This window comes from Loxodonta africana, chromosome 13 (genome assembly GCF_030014295.1).
Source record: "Loxodonta africana isolate mLoxAfr1 chromosome 13, mLoxAfr1.hap2, whole genome shotgun sequence".
Classification (NCBI taxonomy): domain Eukaryota; kingdom Metazoa; phylum Chordata; class Mammalia; order Proboscidea; family Elephantidae; genus Loxodonta; species Loxodonta africana.
The window spans coordinates 62835085-62853057 of record NC_087354.1 but is presented as its reverse complement, the minus strand read 5'-3'; positions in this window follow the sequence as shown (position 1 = coordinate 62853057).

Genomic DNA, 17973 nt, shown 5'->3' with positions numbered 1-17973 from the left:
ACATGCACCAAGCAAGTCCAAAACTCAGCAGAACAATTTACATTAGCTCTCAAGGCCTGAAAATAATCCTCAGTTCTTTGGAACCAACTGGGCAACGGCCCTGACCTCCAGACTGTAGGCGCTGGCCGTGCCGTCTAGATTCTGGGTGAAGGCCCCTTGGCCCTGGCTTCAGCTCACCTTGAGGCCCACTGGGACAGCAACCCTGCTCCCAAGGCTTTGGGAAGCCCCATTCTTCTAGTTCATCTGAGTGGCGGCCTGCTTGGCCCACCAGGCAATCCCAGCCCCTCAGCTTTGGGCAGTGGCCCCATCCCCTGGCATAACTTATCTGTTCTATTACTATTGCTTTAACGGTACACTAGCCAATTTTATGGCTCTGGACCTCATAGGTAGTATGTTATTCCATCTCTAACGCATTTGGCATCAAGATTGGTTCCTTTTGAGATGCATGAAGCTCTTCAGACCAGAATTGGAGACTCATTGTTGTGTATGTTGAGCATTCTATTAGGTGATGCTTCCTGGATGTGATAGTTTTGTAAACTTTTGCCTATTTCTGTGAAATAAAGCTTGCAAACATGATTATGGCTTTCCTGTGTGATAGTTAAGGAGCCCTGATGGGTTTGTTTTGGTTTTTCTGTGTCATATTTGGAAAACCATTGTTTCCCCATGTAACTTAATGGAAAGGCATGTGCATAAACTATCTATTTAGTTCTTATTGGCATATTATCATACTACAGATTGTTGGTGCCACAGTCCCACTTGCCTTATTGGTGGCTTATATTAAAAACTATAACCCTTTGCCATCAAGTCAATTCCAATTCATAGTGACCCTATAGAACAGAGTAGAACAGTCCCATAGAGTTTCCAGGGAGCACCTGGTGGATTCGAGCTGCTGACCTTTTGGTTAGCAGCCGTAGTGCTTAACCACTACACCACCAGGGTTTCCAGTGACCATATAGCAGATCATATATCTCAAAATCCATAAATCATATCATAAATTCCAAATTTGCCCTTAAATCAGCATGCCATGATTAGTGAAAACACAGCATTAAAAATCTTTTTAAAAAAGTAATGAAAGGGTTAATGGCCACCCCACACTCTGGAACTGAATTGGTAAAGATCCTACCCTTTGAAACCTAGGAGGTCGTGGCTCCACTCTTTGAGTTCCAGGAGACTGTGTTCCCACCCTTTGAAAGACAGAAGGTCCTACTCCCCATGTTCCTTCCAACAGTTCTGCTGATCTCCAAGCTGCTCCAAGAGTGGTCCTTTTCTTTTCTTAGAGGACAACAGATGTAGCTCATTTGGCCTGTTTCCTATGTGTAAAATTCCAAGAGGAAGACAGTGTTCTCTCATTTTGTTCTTTATCTGTTCCCTTCAGTCTAAAAAAAAAAAAAAATCAGTCTAAGCTGGTGGGTTTTCTGCTGTGGTAGCTCCATCAATCACAGGCTTACTCTCTTTAACAAAAGACTGCATAGCCACTTCCTTGTTGAAAATTCTAAGACACGTGTCCTAAGTTTATACAATAGAATTTTCCAAATCTTTAAGTTTTGTTTTCTTTTTGCACAGTTCATTTTTAAATTCATCTCTTTCCTCTTGCATTTTACTATAAGCAGCAAGGTGAAACCATATGGCTCCTTTAGGGTCTTACTTAAAAATCTCTTCAGCTAGATACCCAAGTTCGTCACTTACAAATTCTACCTTCCACCAAACATTTGAACATAATTCAGACAAGGTCTTTGACACTATTTAAACATCATTGCCCTTCCTTCACTGTCCAATCACATGGTCATCATCTTTTAAAGCCTCACCAGAAGCATATTTAACATCCTCATTTCTAGCAACATTCTGTTGCTTATGCCATATGGATTCTCTAAGATGATGCTTCCTCGATAGCTCCCCTCGATTCCTTCTGAGCCCTCACCAGAATTGCCTTTGACATCCATACTTCTACCAACATTCTCTTCAAGGCAATCTAGGCTTTTACAATTGGGCACTTTAAAACTCTTCCACCCTCCACCAATTACCCAGTTCCAAAACCACTTCCACATTGTAGGTATTGTTAGAGCAACACCCCCACTTCTCAATACCAATTTCTGTCTTAGTTATCTAATGCTGGTAAAAAGAAATACCACAAGTGGGTGGCTTTAACAACCAGATATTTATTTCCTCACAGTTTAGGAGGCTGGAAGTTTGAGTTCAAGTTGCCAGTTCTAGGGGAAGTCTTTCTCTCTCTGTTGGCTCTAGAGGAAGGTCCTTGTCTCCTCTGAGCTTCTCCTCCTGGGTGATCTTCATGTGTCTTAGCATCTCTCTTCCCCTATCTCTGCTCCGCTTGGGTGTTTAATCTCTTTTATATCTCAAAAGAGATTGACTCAAGATACACCCTACACTAATCCTGCCTCATTAACGTAAAAAAGACAGCCCATTCCCAAATGGGATTATAACACAGGCATGGAGGTTAGGATTTACAACGCATATTTTGGGAGGACATAATTCAATCCATAAAGGGAATCTTGTCTACTGGGGTGCTCATTACTCAGTGCCCAAGGTTTTTACTGGGACTGGTTGGGTAGGTACCCTCTGCCTAGCACATACCAAAATCCCAGATTCCAGAAGGAAATCAGCTGTTCATCATAAACCACATTGTTTGTACAAACAGTTTTGTAGGCACAATGAGCAACTCTTCTCAGTTCTGGAAACCCTCCCAAAATCCACATTCCCAGATGGGTCAACCTTGCAAGCAGGGCTTCTAAGGAATCAAGTCTCAGGCCTGCTCTGTTAACACTTTCTCTGGACCTTGTCAGCTTGAAAGTAACACTACTTTCAGTGAATCTTGGGACTCACTCCCCTGCTCAGACAGAACCTAGACAGATAAACTGAAATTTGTAGTAAAAGAGAGAAGATAGGCAGAATTCTCAAAGCAACTTGTCACAGTGATGATTATTAGGCAGTTCCCCTGGGGAGTCTTGAGCATCCACCTGACTAGCTGTTGTGGCAACCCCACGCTTGCCAGAGCAGAACTGTGCTCCCCAGAGTTTTCAATAGGTGATTTATTGGAAGCAAATTTCCAGGCCTTTCTTCTGAGGTACCTCTTGGTGGATTTGAACTTCCAAACTTTAGATTATCAGCCAAGCACCTTAACTGTTTACACCACCCAAGGGACTCCTGAGTATCCACCAAGCTCCTTCAATTTCATGAGGCCTTTGAAGCTAGCGCTATACCTAACGCAGAGAATTTAAAAGTGAGAGGTACTGACCTTTCTCAAGTGCGTTTGCTCTCAGAAATAATTAATAGTAAAAGATTCTGATCACAGTGCTAATGTCATTTGGCATGAAATTACCCGTCTCCTTATCAGGACCTGAGTGATTGATCGTTATTTTTTCATTCCCCAAGAGGGAATAGTAGGCACCTCTTGGTTCACTGCCTGGTTTTACTGTCCCCCAGCAGTTCAAGCTCTGAGATCAGCAAGGATAAATGCCAATTGTTCGACCTCAGACTATCAGTTCAGGGATAATAGGATCTAATTTAGTTCTTCATGATGATACGACAATGTTCTTTCTCAGGGGTGTGAAATGGAAATCAGCTCTCTTGTGAAATATCAAGACAGAGAAAATCATGGAACTGGAAAATAAGTTTGGCTTTTTGAGGCTACATTTTGGCCTTTTTCTGTAAATCCTAAAACTGTATTTGCATGAGGCTGGGATTAGGAATCAGCAGGAAGAGGTAAGGGAAAATGAATGCGGCAATTACCACGGTGACAGTTCTCCATTTGTCCCTGGGGGCCAGTGCCTAAGAAGGAGAAAATGGATGACAATTTGCTAATTGTTCTGAAGTGTTTCAGACAGGCCTGATTTTATGCAAAGAAACACAATTAATTTCTCGGAAATACCCTCTCTAACACAAGAACTTCTCCCTGGGGAGCATAGAAAGCCAAAAGAAAGGATTTACCAATGAGTTTCTACAAATTGTTCTTATAATCTCCATTTCTACCTTATAGGCTTTGAAAAAGCAGAAGATAATTATGAGAAAAATTAAAACATGCTGTGGTAGATAGTTCCAAAAGTACTTTATAATAGAGACTTTAACCTTCCTGTTTTAGATAAGCTTCTGATTGTTATTCCAGGTATCTTGCTTTGCCTTTCATCTCAAGCAAGGAAAAAAAAAAAAAAACTCTTTTTATTGCTCTTTCCCTTCCACAATTTCAGATGCTCTTATACTCATCAAAAGTCTAAAATATGAAAGGGTTATTTGTTCATGAAACAATTTTAGAGGCATTTTATATTTGCATTATTTTTTTTAAGAATGGAATTTCTGCAAGGGATCACTAGCCATAGGGACAGTCACGTGGGTGTTTCTCATTCAATAGTAGCTGCAATTTTTCTTCAGAACCGGCCTCTTGGATCTACTTCCATGTTCTTGACAATATCTTTTCTTCAAAGGAAATAATTCATTTCTGATTAGTGCAGTAGGTACCTGTAACATGTGAAATCTTTTCACTGAAAATTCAAAGAAAAATATTCACTTGGTTTAACTTTCACAAGGACATAATAAAAAAATCTTTTTGAGTTTGATTGAAGAATTATGTTTATTCTTTTTATAATTGCTGCTATAAACCACTGAGTTCAACCCTGACGTGGGGAGGATATGGCTTCAGGTCACTTTACCTTGATCTGTGGTATTGGAACATGTGTACAAAGCTAAGCAATTTAGACAGCCCTTGCTTTAGAGAGAAACTAAACAAAGGATATTGACAAAACCAAGAAACACGTCTAGGTGACAGTGCAAACTGAAGCATTATGTACAGACTTTGACCAGACAGGGACTAAGCCTGGATCAGACTATATCTATAGAAACTAAAATTTTAGGTTGAAAATGTTTATGAGGTGCCATAACATTTACTTAACATTATTTTACCAACCATGGCTCCCACTAGGATTCTGGGGATTGGATTTCATTTCAGCCTTTTGTCTGAATTGAGGCCCAATCCAGAATTCTGGAACCTACTTCCTTATTCTATGCCCTGAAGAAGTGGTTACCCTTTCAACTGGTGGAAACTGTAACAACACCTTCTGCCAAAGGTACAGAAACGAAACAGCTGATAGAATCCTTTCCTTTGTGGAATTCTCAGTGTGTATGTGTGTGTGTGTACATGTGTGATATGTCGAAGATACTGGGGGCAGGAAAATGTTCTAGAAAAAGTTCTGGCTTTATTTAACAACAATTCATCCAATATCTTCTTACCTTCTTCATAGGCTTTAGTATTATTTGGACTCTTTCCCTTATGGAGTATGATGGTGTTGTAGGGGAAAAACATCATAAAGTTTAACAAAGCAACAAGAAAGTTTTATTGGGCGTATATTAAAAAAGGCAAAAGCAGGAAGCAGACAACCATGGTGCCAGAGCTAATGTCTATCCAAATCCAAGAAATATTACAGAATAGTCAAAAGTGGGAAAAGGGACAAGCACTCTGCCACAGTCATGTCTGCCCGAGTCCAAGGAATATTACAGAACGACCAGTGTATATTGTTCTTGTTGTTGTTAGGTGCCGTCGAGTTGGTTCCGACTCATAGAGACCCTACGCACAACAGAACGAAACACTGCCCGGTCCTGCGCCATCCTTACAATCATTGTTATGCTTGAGCTCATTGTGTCAATCCACCTCGTTGAGGGTCTTCCTCTTTTCCGCTGACCCTGTACTCTGCCAAGCATGATGTCCTTCTCCAGGGACTGATCCCTCCTGACAACATGTCCAAAGTATGTAAGACACAGTCTCGCCATCCTTGCCTCTAAGGAACATTCTGGCCGCACTTCCTCCAAGACAGATTTGTTCATTCTTTTGGCAGTCCACAGCATATTCAATATTCTTTGCCAACACCACAATTCAAAGGCATCAACTCTTCTTCGGTCTTCCTTATTCATTGTCCAGCTTTCACCTGCATATGATGTGATTGAAAATACCATGGCTTGGGTCAGGCACACCTTAGTCTTCAGGGCGACATCTTTGCTCTTCAACACTTTGAAGAGGTCCTTTGCAGCAGATTTGCCCGATGCAATGCATCTTTTGATTTCTCGACTGCTGCTTCCATGGCTGTTGATTGTGGATCCGAGTAAAATGAAATCCTTGACAACTTCAATCTTTTCTCCATTTATCATGATGTTGCTCATTTGTCCAGTTGTGAGGATTTTTGTTTTCTTTATGTTGAGGCGTAATCCATACTGAAGGCTGTGGTCTTTGATCTTTATTAGTAAGTGCTTCAAGTCCTCTTCACTTTCAGCAAGCAAGGTTGTGTCATCTGCATAATGCAGGTTGTTAATGAGTCTTCCTCCAATCCTGATGCCCCGTTCTTCTTCCTGTAGTCCAGCTTCTCAGATTATTTGTCCAGTGTACAGATTGAATAGGTATGGTGATAGAACACAACCCTGACGCACACCTTTCCTGAATTTAAACCAATCAGTATCCTGTTGTTCTGTCCAAACAACTGCCTCTTGATCTATGTAAAGGTTCCTCATGAGCACAATTAAGTGTTCTGGAATGCCCATTCTTCGCAGTGTTACCCATAATTTGTTATGATCCAGACAGTCGAATGCCTTTGCATAGTCAATAAAACACAGGTAAACATCCTTCTGGTATTCTCTGCTTTTAGCCAGGATCCATCTGACATCAGCAATGATATCCCTAATTCCACGTCCTCTTCTGAAACCAGCCTGAATTTCTGGCAATTTCCTGTTGATATACTGCTGCAGCTGTTTTGGAATGATCTTCAGCAAAATTTTGTTTGTGTGTAATATTAATGGTATTGTTCTATAATTTCCACATTTGGTTGGATCACCTCTCTTGGGAATAGGCATAAATATGGATCTCTTCTAGTCAGTTGGCCAGGAAGCTGTCTTCCATATTTCTTGGCATAGATGAGTGAGCACCTCCAGGGCTGCATCCATTTGTTGAAACATCTCAATTGATATTCCATCAATTCCTGGAGCCTTGTTTATTGACAGTGCCTTCAGAAATTTTTTTTTTTTTTTTTTCAGAGCAGCTTGGACTTCTTCCTTCAGTACTATCGGTTCCTGACCATATCCCACCTCTTGAAATGGTTGAATATCGACTAATTCTTTTTGGTATAATGACTCTGTGTATTCCTTCCATCTTCTTTTGATGTTTCTTGCATCGTTTAATATTTTCCCCACGGAATCCTTCACTATTGCAACTCAAGGCTTGAATTTTTTCTTCAGTTCTTTCAGCTTGAGAAATGCCAAGCGTGCTCTTCCCTTTTGGTTTTCCGTCTCCAGCTCTTTGCACATGTCATTATAATACTTAATTTTGTCTTCTCGAGCCGCCCTTTGAAATCTTCTGTTCAGTTCTTTTACTTCATGAATCTTCCTTTTGCTTTAGCTGCTCGACACTCAAAAGCAAGTTTCAGAGTCTCCTCTGACATCCAACTTGGCCTTTTCTTTCATTCCTTCCTGTCTTTTCAGTGACCTCTTGCTTTCTTCATGGATGATGTCCTTGATGTCATTCCACAACTCGTCTGATCTGAGGTCACTAGTGTTCAATGCGTCAAATCTATTCTTCAGATGGTCTCTAAATTCAGGTGGGATATACTCAAAGTCGTATTTTGGCTCTTGTGGACTTACTCTGATTTTCTTCAATTTCAGCTTGAACTTGCATATGAGCAATTGATGGTCTGGTTCCACAGTCAGCCCTGGGCCTTGTTCTGACTGATGATATTGAGCTTTTCCGTCGTCTCTTTCCACAGATGTAGTCAATTTGATTTCTGTGTGTTCCATCTGGTGAGGTCCATGTGTATAGTCGCCATTTATGTTGGTGAAAGAAGGTATTTGCAATGAAGAAGTCATTGGTCTTGGCAAAATTCTATCATTTGATCTCCAGCATTATTTCTATCACCAAGGCCATAGTTTCCAACTACTGATCCTTCCTCTTTGTTTCCAACTTTTGCATTCCAATCACCAGTAATTATCAATGCATCTTGATTGCATGTGCAATCATTTTCAGACTGCAGCAGCTGATAAAAATCTTCTATTTTTTCATCTTTGGCAGTTGCTGTTGGTGCGTAAATTTGAATAATAGTTGTATTAACTGGTCTTCCTTGTAGGCGTATGGGTATTATCCTATCACTGACAGCATTGTACTTCAGGATAGATCTTGAAACGTTCTTTTTGATGAAGAATGCAGCACCATTCTTCTTCGAGTTGTCATTCCCAGCATAGTAGATTATATGATTGTCCAATTCCAAATGGCCAATACCAGTCCATTTCAGCTCACTAAAGCCTAGGATATTGATGTTTATGCATTCCATTTCATTTTTGATGATTTCCAATTTTCCTAGATTCATACTTCGTACATTCCAGGTCCCTATTATTAATGGATGTTTGCAGCTGTTTCTTCTTATTTGGAGTTGTGCCACATCAGCAAATGAAGGTCCAAAAGCTTTACTCCATCCATGTCATTAAGGTTGACTCTACTTTGAGGAGGCAGCTCTTCCCCAGTCATCTTTTGAGTGCCTTCCAACCTGGGGAGCTCATCTTCCAGCACTATATCAGACAATGTTCTGCTGCTATTCATAAGGTTTTCACTGGCTAATGCTTTTCAGAAGTAGACTGCCGGGTCCTTCTTCCTAATCTGTCTTAGTCTGGAAGCTCAGCTGAAATCTGCCCTCCATAGGTGACCCTGCTCGTATCTGAATACCAGTGGCATAGCTTCCAGCCTCACAGCAGCACACAAGCCTCCACAGTATGACAAACTGACAGACACGTGGGGGCTTTTTCCATAAATATGTATATATATACACAAACACATACATATGTATATATTGTTGTTGGTAGCTTCCATTAAGTTGATTCTGACTCTTGGCTACTTTGGGTAATATACATGTGTATATATATATATATATATATATACATGTCAACTGAATTCCGACTCATAATGACCCTATAGCACGGTGTAGAACTACTATAAATATATATATACATATATACATATATATTTGGCAACCCTGGTGGCATAGAGATTAAGAGCTATGGCTGCTAACCTAAAGGTCAGCAGTTCAAATCTACCGGTGCTCCTTCGAAACTCTATGGGGCAGTACTACTTTGTCCTATAGAGTCTCCATGAGTTGGAATCGACTCCACAGCAATACACATATGGAATCAATAGGAGATATACAAATATATTTATGTGCATATAATGTATGTGTGTATATATATATATATTCCATTGGCTCTATTTTTCTGGATAAACAGATTTCACTTGTTGCTTAAGTAACTCTAATAGTCAGCCTTTTCTATCTATAAATACATAAAATAAAACTTAATTTCCACATTGCATTCACCATCCTTGATTGGGATAAAGTCTGGTTGGTGTCACCTTTTCCTAGAAGGGTATATTGGCAGTTGGGAATGGAAATCAAGAAGTCATACTGACAAGTTTAGTTCAGTTTAAGAAAATGTTTTTATTTAAAATGGACAATGAATCCTTTTGTACTAGTCAATGCAGTCTGGCCAGAAAATAGTTATAATTTTAATTATGTGTTTATCTTCTTATGAGAAGATCGGGCGGTGCAGTTGCTAAAGTGCTTGCTGCTAACTGAAAGGTCATCTGTTCAAACTCAGCAACTGCTCCATGGGAGAAAGATGTGCCCGTCTGCTTCCATAATGCTAAAGATGGCGAGGAGCCTGAGAGGGACCCTCTGGCAGAGAGCCAGTGGTGAGAAGCCCAGAAGGGGGCTCAGTGGCAGAGCCAGCAGTGATGGCAGAAAGCTGTTGCTAGAAAAGCAACTAACAGAGCTGAGCAGGTTGCTACACTGGCCATGAGTTGGGCCAGTTAGCAGCAGAGAAGTCAACAGCAGGGAGGCTTAAGGCAGAGAGGCCTGTAAGACCAAGAGGGGGTGTGCACAGCTGAGAAGGGCCTGCTTACTTGCACAGTTGAGAGTAGCCTGCTAGTATGGCCAAGAGGGCCAGCTGAGGGAGCTGTCGGGTTGGAAACTGCTCTGCACTAAAGAAGGAAAGATGTATTCTGTACCTTGTGAGAGCCTTCCAAATCTCGCCTATGTGCTTCTTGATCCTGATTCCAAGTTGGAGCCTGTTACTTCCCTAATAAATCACATAACTGTGAGTATGGTCTGAGTTCTGTGTGGTCATTGCAATGAATTATTGAATCCAGTGGAGAGTGCCATAGGGGTAACAGCTGGTGTCAGAAATGGTGAAAAAGTCGGAGAGTAGAGGTATGCCTGACCTCTACCTCACAGGAACCAGCTTTGTGCTGATTCTGATTCTTATCCTTCATGAATCTAGATGAATTCTAATGCTAGGTTACAGGATGTCACTCAACCATTTATATCTTTAAAACCTATTTGCTGGATGCACAAGTGTGCTGTAATTGCCCCCTCACCATCTCATTAGCTGCTTATGGACATAATAGCTAATGGACATAAAGTATATGGTTTAGGGGGAGATAATTGCTTTTTAAGAAACAAAGAAGTCTATCTAGGTTTAAGAAGTCTATCTTAGTGGGGTAAAGGAGGAAAGGCTGTTCTCCAGAGCTGGTAAACCTAGAATAGCTTGAATGGTGGCAATAAATGATGTCCATTGCTTACTGGGGGCCTTTCACTTTTATTACCCCCTTTTAACTTTTATTACCCTCTTTCATTGCCTCTTCTCCTCCCTGCTCTCTGTACGTGTTATTTGGCACGTAGACATGCCTGTCCAATTAGTATTTAATACCGGGCAAGAGGATCTTAGGTGTTCTCCTCTCAAGATGATCTCGGATGCAATCTAACCCTGTGGACCAGAGCTTAACTTCCGGAATCCTAGGCTGATGGTGATAATGTGCTATTCTACTCATCCCTGTCCTGTTTATTCTGTAAGTAATAAATATCCCTTGATCGTGTCATTAGAAGTGTCTGGTCTGTGCTCATCTCCAAATTGTCCTTCACTAAGAACTTATGAATACAGTGACATTGCACAATTATAGAACAAAATACTAATTGGACAGCTGTGTCTACATGCCAAATTTCATGTAGAGAAAGCAGGTAAGGGAAAGAGTAAAGAAAAAGGCCAATAAAAGGTAAAAGAGGAAATAAAAATGGAAGGCCCCCTGAAGGCAATGGGCATCATTTATTACCCCCGTTCAGGCTACTCTACGTTTACTAGTGCCAGAGAACAGCCCTTCCTCATTTACCCCAGTAAGATAGAGCTCAGATTTTTATTTTTTTCACAAGAATAGGAGCTACACCACTGCCCATACAAACCAATAAACTCAAGTGGATCTGAAGAAATGGGCAGTACTCAATCACAGAACAGAACCAAAAAACCAGACTCCCTGCTGTTGAGTTGATTCTAACTCATGGCACCCCTACGTGCTACAGAGTAGAACTGCTCCACAGGATTTTCTTGGCTGTAATCTTCACAAAAGCAGATCACCAGGCCTTTCTTCTAGAGTACCACTGAGTGGGTTCTGAATGCCAGCCTTGAGGTTAGCAGTCAAGCACAAACCATTTGTGCAACCCAGGAACCATAAGACGGAACAATTTAATGCAAGAGACATTGGAAAATAAAAGGCTTTTTCTATCCCTTCTCAATATAACTAAGGCAGAGAACAGAGCCCCCCCCCCCCCCGCCCCAGTTGAGCAAACGAAGTACAGAAAATGGGCCAGGGCGCAGAAACAAAGCCATTCCCCAGAACAAAATGGGGCAGGGTATCAGAAAATAGCCTGCAAACTTCTTTAAAGTTGTCTTTCAGAAGCAGCTGGATAAAGCTAGCCCCAGGGACATATGCAGAACACACCTGTGACTGCTGTCTGACCTTCCACCAGGGGCAGTGAGGGGCTGCAGCAGCAGCCAGGGAATTGAACTTGGGGAACGAGAGATCATGCAGGCATGACACCCCATGATAAGTCCTGCTACGAATCCCAGAGTTCTCCAGGACAGGATCCATCTTAGAAAGCTGCTGTGCATGTACCCTGTTAACATATCCCCGCCTATGCCTATGAATAAACATAAATCTCTCCCCACCCAAGAACTTTTAAAAACCCAGGCAAGTCTTTTGTTCTGTGAGAGGGATGAACATTGCTTAGGCCCTCCTCATCTCTGCTTGTGAGCCTCTTCAATAAAGCTTTGCTAGTGTGGAAAACTCTATGTGCCTTACCTGCTCATTCTTTGACCAGTGAGAGGCAAGAACCTTATTTTGGTAACATAACCACTACTGCCAAATGCCTGGACCTTCCTAGACATGTCACACACAGGGCTTTGAACTGGTTTGTCCCTGTTCAAACTTCTGTTGAGAATTTGCATTTGGACCCCCAGATATACTTAATCAGATTCTACATTTTAATGAGATCCTCAGGTGATTCTTACGGATAATGAATTTTGAGACCCACTGCTTTACTAGTGATTCTCAGAGTTAGTCCCTAACCAGCAGTATTAGCATTGCCTGGAAACTTGTTAGAAATGAAAATTATCAGCAGGGGTTTGAACCAGAATGAACTGGCTTGAAGCCCTGATCATACAAGACACCTCATTACACATTTGGCATCTACACAGAAAATTGGCTTGTAAGACACAGCAGTCCAATAAAGTTGGATGCAATGAAAAAGTGAATAGTGCATTGATTCTCTTTTTCTCAGTGTTCTTATGCTACAGAGATGTGTTTCAGCCCAGTATTTCAATGCCCTCCTATCAATTTATGTCATTTTCTACTTGCCCTTTTCTGCTTAATTATTTGGTCAGGCCTTAATTTGTTAAGAATTAAGCTCTCATATTCACATGCAAATTTTAAGTACCTCTAATTGTGGTGACCAAGGGCCAAATTCTCTTCACAGGCAACCCAATTAAAATTGGCAATCAGTCCACAACCTTGAATTCTGTTTGTGTCCCAATGTTTAGTTTCAGATAACCCAGTGCAGAGTCCTAAATGAATAATTCAGTATTTCCAACTCATCTTCCTTTCAAAAATCCAATCCAATCAAGGAGAATAAATTCTGCTAGACATATTGATAAAGATTTGGGCAAAAAAAAAAAAGAAAAAAATATATATATATACAGAAAAGGGCAATGGGGCTTTATTCAGCTCAGGTTAAAACCACCTTCATCTCTTATAAGAATAGTGGCAATCAAATTTGTTCTTGAGTTTCTCAAAAATGTAATTAGAATGCAGGAAGAAGTAAATGAAAAGGGATGGGATTATTTATAAAAGTTTTAGAATAAATCTTTCTGGGTCAGGAGATTTGCCCAGTGGCAAGAATTTCATACAGAAGCATAGCTCTTTAGAGAACTCCTGCTCTAGGGATTTTTTTTTCCCAACTAGGGGGACCCTGAGGAAATGAAAATTTTCAAACAGATGTGAGAAGTGGATGGATGAAACCCAATTTGATCTCCACTGTAATGGTATTATTTCATTTCTGCACTAAGGAATAATATCTATAATGTGAAGATTATGCCAACTACTCTATAAAAGGATACAAACCTTGAAGCAGTCATCTGTGACTTGCTTCCAATTGTGTTTGGAATGGCACACACACAAAGATACACCAAGAAGTGCAGTGTCAGCAAAGCACTGGAGGCTGACATACTGAAGAAGTAGGAAGCTGAGACCCACCTCCCCCCCAAAAAAGTTGTGTACAAGATAAAAATATAGTTCAGAGATTGAAGAGTTTGTCCCCAAATAGCTGTGCTGACACTGTGGAATGATCATGTTTGGTTTCCTTGATTGAAATATACATATACAAATAATTATATATATATATATATCTTACATATACATATACTTATTTTTATGTATATATGCTTTATATATTTTTTTTTATATACATACACACACACATAAACACATACATGACGCCCCTGAATGGCACAAATACTTAACACACTCAGCCGCTAATCGGAAGGTTGGAGGTTTGGGTCCACACAGAGGCTCCTCAGAAGATAGTACTTTCAAAATATCAGCCATTAAACACAATTCTATTTTGACACACATGGGACTGCCATGAATCTTTGTTAACTCAATGGCAACTTTTTTTTTAAATATACATATATACTAATATACACTTTATATATATGTGTGTATATATATGTGTGTGTGTGTATATATATACATACATATATACATAACCAAAAAAAAAAAGGAAATGCTGGTGGTGTAGTAGTTAAGAACTACAGCTGCTAACCAAAAGGCCAGCAGTTCAAATTCACCAGACACTCCTTGGGGAACCGTATGGGGCAGTTCTACTCTCTCTCTCTCTCTCTACATGTGCATATATTTTTTCAGCTTAGCGTATATATCTTCTGAGAGAAGTTATATATAGAATATTTTTTACTATCCAACAAAGCATTCATATGTGAAACCCAAATTTCACTTTTGTACCATTTCATGCTAACCAACATATCAGCTCCTACCATAGAAAAATGTGAGAGACCTAACCGGAGATAACAGTTAGGTTTTATCTCACATACTAAATCTATTCAATTATAGTGGCTTTCCTACAGAGCTGTGTTGAGAAGAATCATGAGTTTATGTCTGGGATCAGCAGGAAAGATTACAGTGATTGATTAGCAATGTCTACCACAAGGAAAATTTTACTGTAAATTTGCCACTTCTGTTCTGTACTTAGCCAACGTTTGGGACATAAGTGGTGGGGGAGATTTAGAGTTCAGGGGCAACGGACATGGGCTGGCAGCCATGGAGGTACCCTGCACAGATCTCCCTTTACAAGTGGCCGTGTTGCCACACTTTTGGGATCTGCTGTAGTGTTCACACTGAGGCCGTGTGCATCACCACCCCCAGCTGTTCCCAACCTATGATTGAATATGGTAGCAGTGTGCAGTGACATAAGCTTCTTTATGTGGCCTTTGCTTTGGTTCTTTGGAAAAACAGCTTGAAAATTTTTTCTACTAAGCCCTGAGGAGTTACCTTTGCCCTAGTTTTCTGCCCCAGAGGGTTTGTTACTTTTGTCCAGGTTGATTGACATTTCTGGGCAAGCTGTAAACAACTTGACTTTTTGTCTAGCCCTAGGCTGGAGCCTACCCTGTGATTGGTTTGCATCTTTCAGGGACTGGTCAATACAACCATGCAAATGAAGTGACTATGAATTATTCAAATGAGTCAGTATACCTACTATGTAAATTAAGTGTCTAGCTTACTGAGAGGGGACTGGTCAGTTTATGGTCCCCAGTGGGAGGGCCATGCCCGGAAATTGATAAGGAGTTTGTGTATTTATACAGCCAGCCCCACGGTGGTGTTTTAGAGACCAAAAGAAGCAGGAAGAGAAGCAGAAGGAAGAAAGAAGAGAGAAGTAGAGAGAGAGAGGAGGCAAGGAACCTCCTAAAAGAGCTGTAAAACAGGTCTAGGGTTGTAACACTGAATACAACCAGAGGCCCAGAAGGGAACCAGCAGCAGAGCCAGCGGCAACAGGCCTGGAAGTGGCCCAGAGGCAGAGTTTGTGGTGACAGGTGGCAGAGCCAAGAGGAGCCTATCCTGAGTGGGCCAAGAGGAGCCTGTCCTGAGGGCGCTGAGAGTAGGCCTGTCCCAAAAAATTTGGAGGGTAGAGATATGTTTGACCTCTGTCTCAGAGGGATCAGCCTTGGATGGATCTTGATTTGTATTGTCCCCACTGAGGTTAGACAGTTTCAGATACTACTACTGCCATTTTACAAGGTAGTAGAGCTTTTTTTTTTTTTTTTTTTTAGAGCTAGATCTTTTCAATTTGATGAGAGACTCTTAGAAGAAACAATTTTTCCCTAGGGCTTCCCATTGGCCTTGCCTATAATTATCTGGAAGAGTCTGGGTGGCTCAAGTGGTCTGTGATCAGCTGCTAACAGAGAAGCTAGCAGTTTGAACCTGCCCAGTTGTTTTGTGGCTCTGTTTCCATAAAGATTACAGTCAAGAAAACCCTATGGGGAGGTCCTACACTGTACCACGTGGGGTCGTCATGAGTCGAGGGTCAACTCAAAGGCAGCTAACAACAACAGACTTTCTCAGAGATGAACTTCAGTCTGAGGCTCTCTGTACCCACTCCTCCTTCCTTTCCTCTCTCCTTTCGCAAGGGTCATCCCCAATGTCATCTGAAGGCATATTTTTCTCAGAAGGCACAAACTGACATATTTGGGACCAAAATAATTCCCATGCTTGGTGGAGTAGACCAATATAATGAACTTTATTCCCTTCTCCCTTTCGTCATTGTAATAAGCATTTAAGTAATATCAATATTGAAGGAAGCTTAATCCAGAAGCTCCTCTACGTAAAAGTTTCACAGGAGCAATCAAAGCTAAGCCCAAGCAATAATGCATCATAGCATCCACCATTCCACAGCTGTGTAGAATGATTTTGGGTTTAAGAACCATGAATTTGTGAACGCCTTGCCCTGCCTGATTGTAAGTAGTGAAGATTCTGTGAAGATTAGGCTGAGTACAGGGAGAGGAAAGGGGGTCTATGCTTCACACACATCACTTCCTGACATTAAGCTTGGGCTTTTGCCTACGCTTATCTTGGCAGGAGTGGTTTCTGCATTTCATATCATTGCCTGGGTTTTGAGTTTGATCTTTCCTATTTTTACCGTGGTTTACACCTGAGCTTCATTCTTGTAAGCTTACAGTCTCTGAAAATTGAGGCATTTTACCAACAAGTAGTATCAACCCCAAATAAAGAAGCTAACTATAACTCCATGAATGGCTCAGAAGCTAGTGTATACCCCTTTATTTCCCATGCTCGTGCATCTCCACCCCTGTCCTTGTGTCTGTTGGGCTGGCTAAAGATGGGGAAGAATTTCCCACTTGGATTTTTTTGTTTCTACTGTGACAGGCTTTCTTGGGCTTGGTCTATAGTCAGCTCCATTCCCACCTTTCCTTCAGAAATCTCCGTGCCTTGAAACTTAATACTCTCTCTAATAATATAAATCTATTGATCTGCTCTGGTTTCACCACCTGCTGTATTTCTGTATATGCAAGCATGGTTATAAAATTACAAAGTCAAACCCACAGAGTTCAGTCAGTTCAGGTAACTATGACAGTGACAGAGAAGCTCTTTATCGAAACATCTTTATTTTTTAAAGGGGCATTTTTTATGTTTCCTCTTAAAATAACAAAGACTTCTCATTGTATTTGATGTATTTATTTTTACTTACGCATTGTGGATTCTTTCTTTTTAAACTCTATTCCTCAATATTTAAATTTACAGTCCTATAAAAATCTCAAGTGAGGAAATGGAAGGAAAGGCCCCCTGAGAAAGAAGCTGGTGAACAGTATCAATAAAAAGAGAGCTTGGTCTCTTCTAGACTTAACAGAATTACATCAGATCCTCTAAGGGGGAAAATGGCCAGCTTAGGCACAGGTGTTACAAGCCGACCAAGGAATAACTTCTCCATTGAGGGAGACACAGCTTAATGACCCATTTATTGGGTAACAGCAGGATATGTTCCTGCTGGAATTTTAAAAGCCTCTTTTTTTTTTTCTTTTTCTAGTGACTGATTTCTTTCTTTTTCTTCATTTCTCCCATATTATTTCAGTTCATTGCAGGTGCTTCTAAAATTCTTTTCGTAGGATTGAATTTTATTCTGCCTCTGGTGAATCCCTCTGAGAAATCAGAAAAAAATTGGAAGTTTGTAAATTTGGTTTTGTATCATGCTCTTTAGAGATTAAAAGGAACCAAACGGATTCTTTGGTAAGAGCTAACTCTGGTTTATGGCTGAAGTGTAGACAATAGCTTATACAGAAAAAATCCTAGATGCCTTTTTTTTTTTTAAGCTATCCTTAATGCATTTCCAGAATTCCCATTTAGCCATAGTCCTTTGATGTGGCCCTCATTTAAGGACAGATACGTTACTTTTAAGCCACCTCATTGGATTTTTTTTAATTTGGTTTAGATCATGGCAATTTAAATTTTAAACAAGTTGGAAACCATTGTTGAAATCTGTATTCTTTATTTTATTTTTTTTTTTTGGCAGAGTTTCACTCTAGGGGAGAAAGTATCTCTAA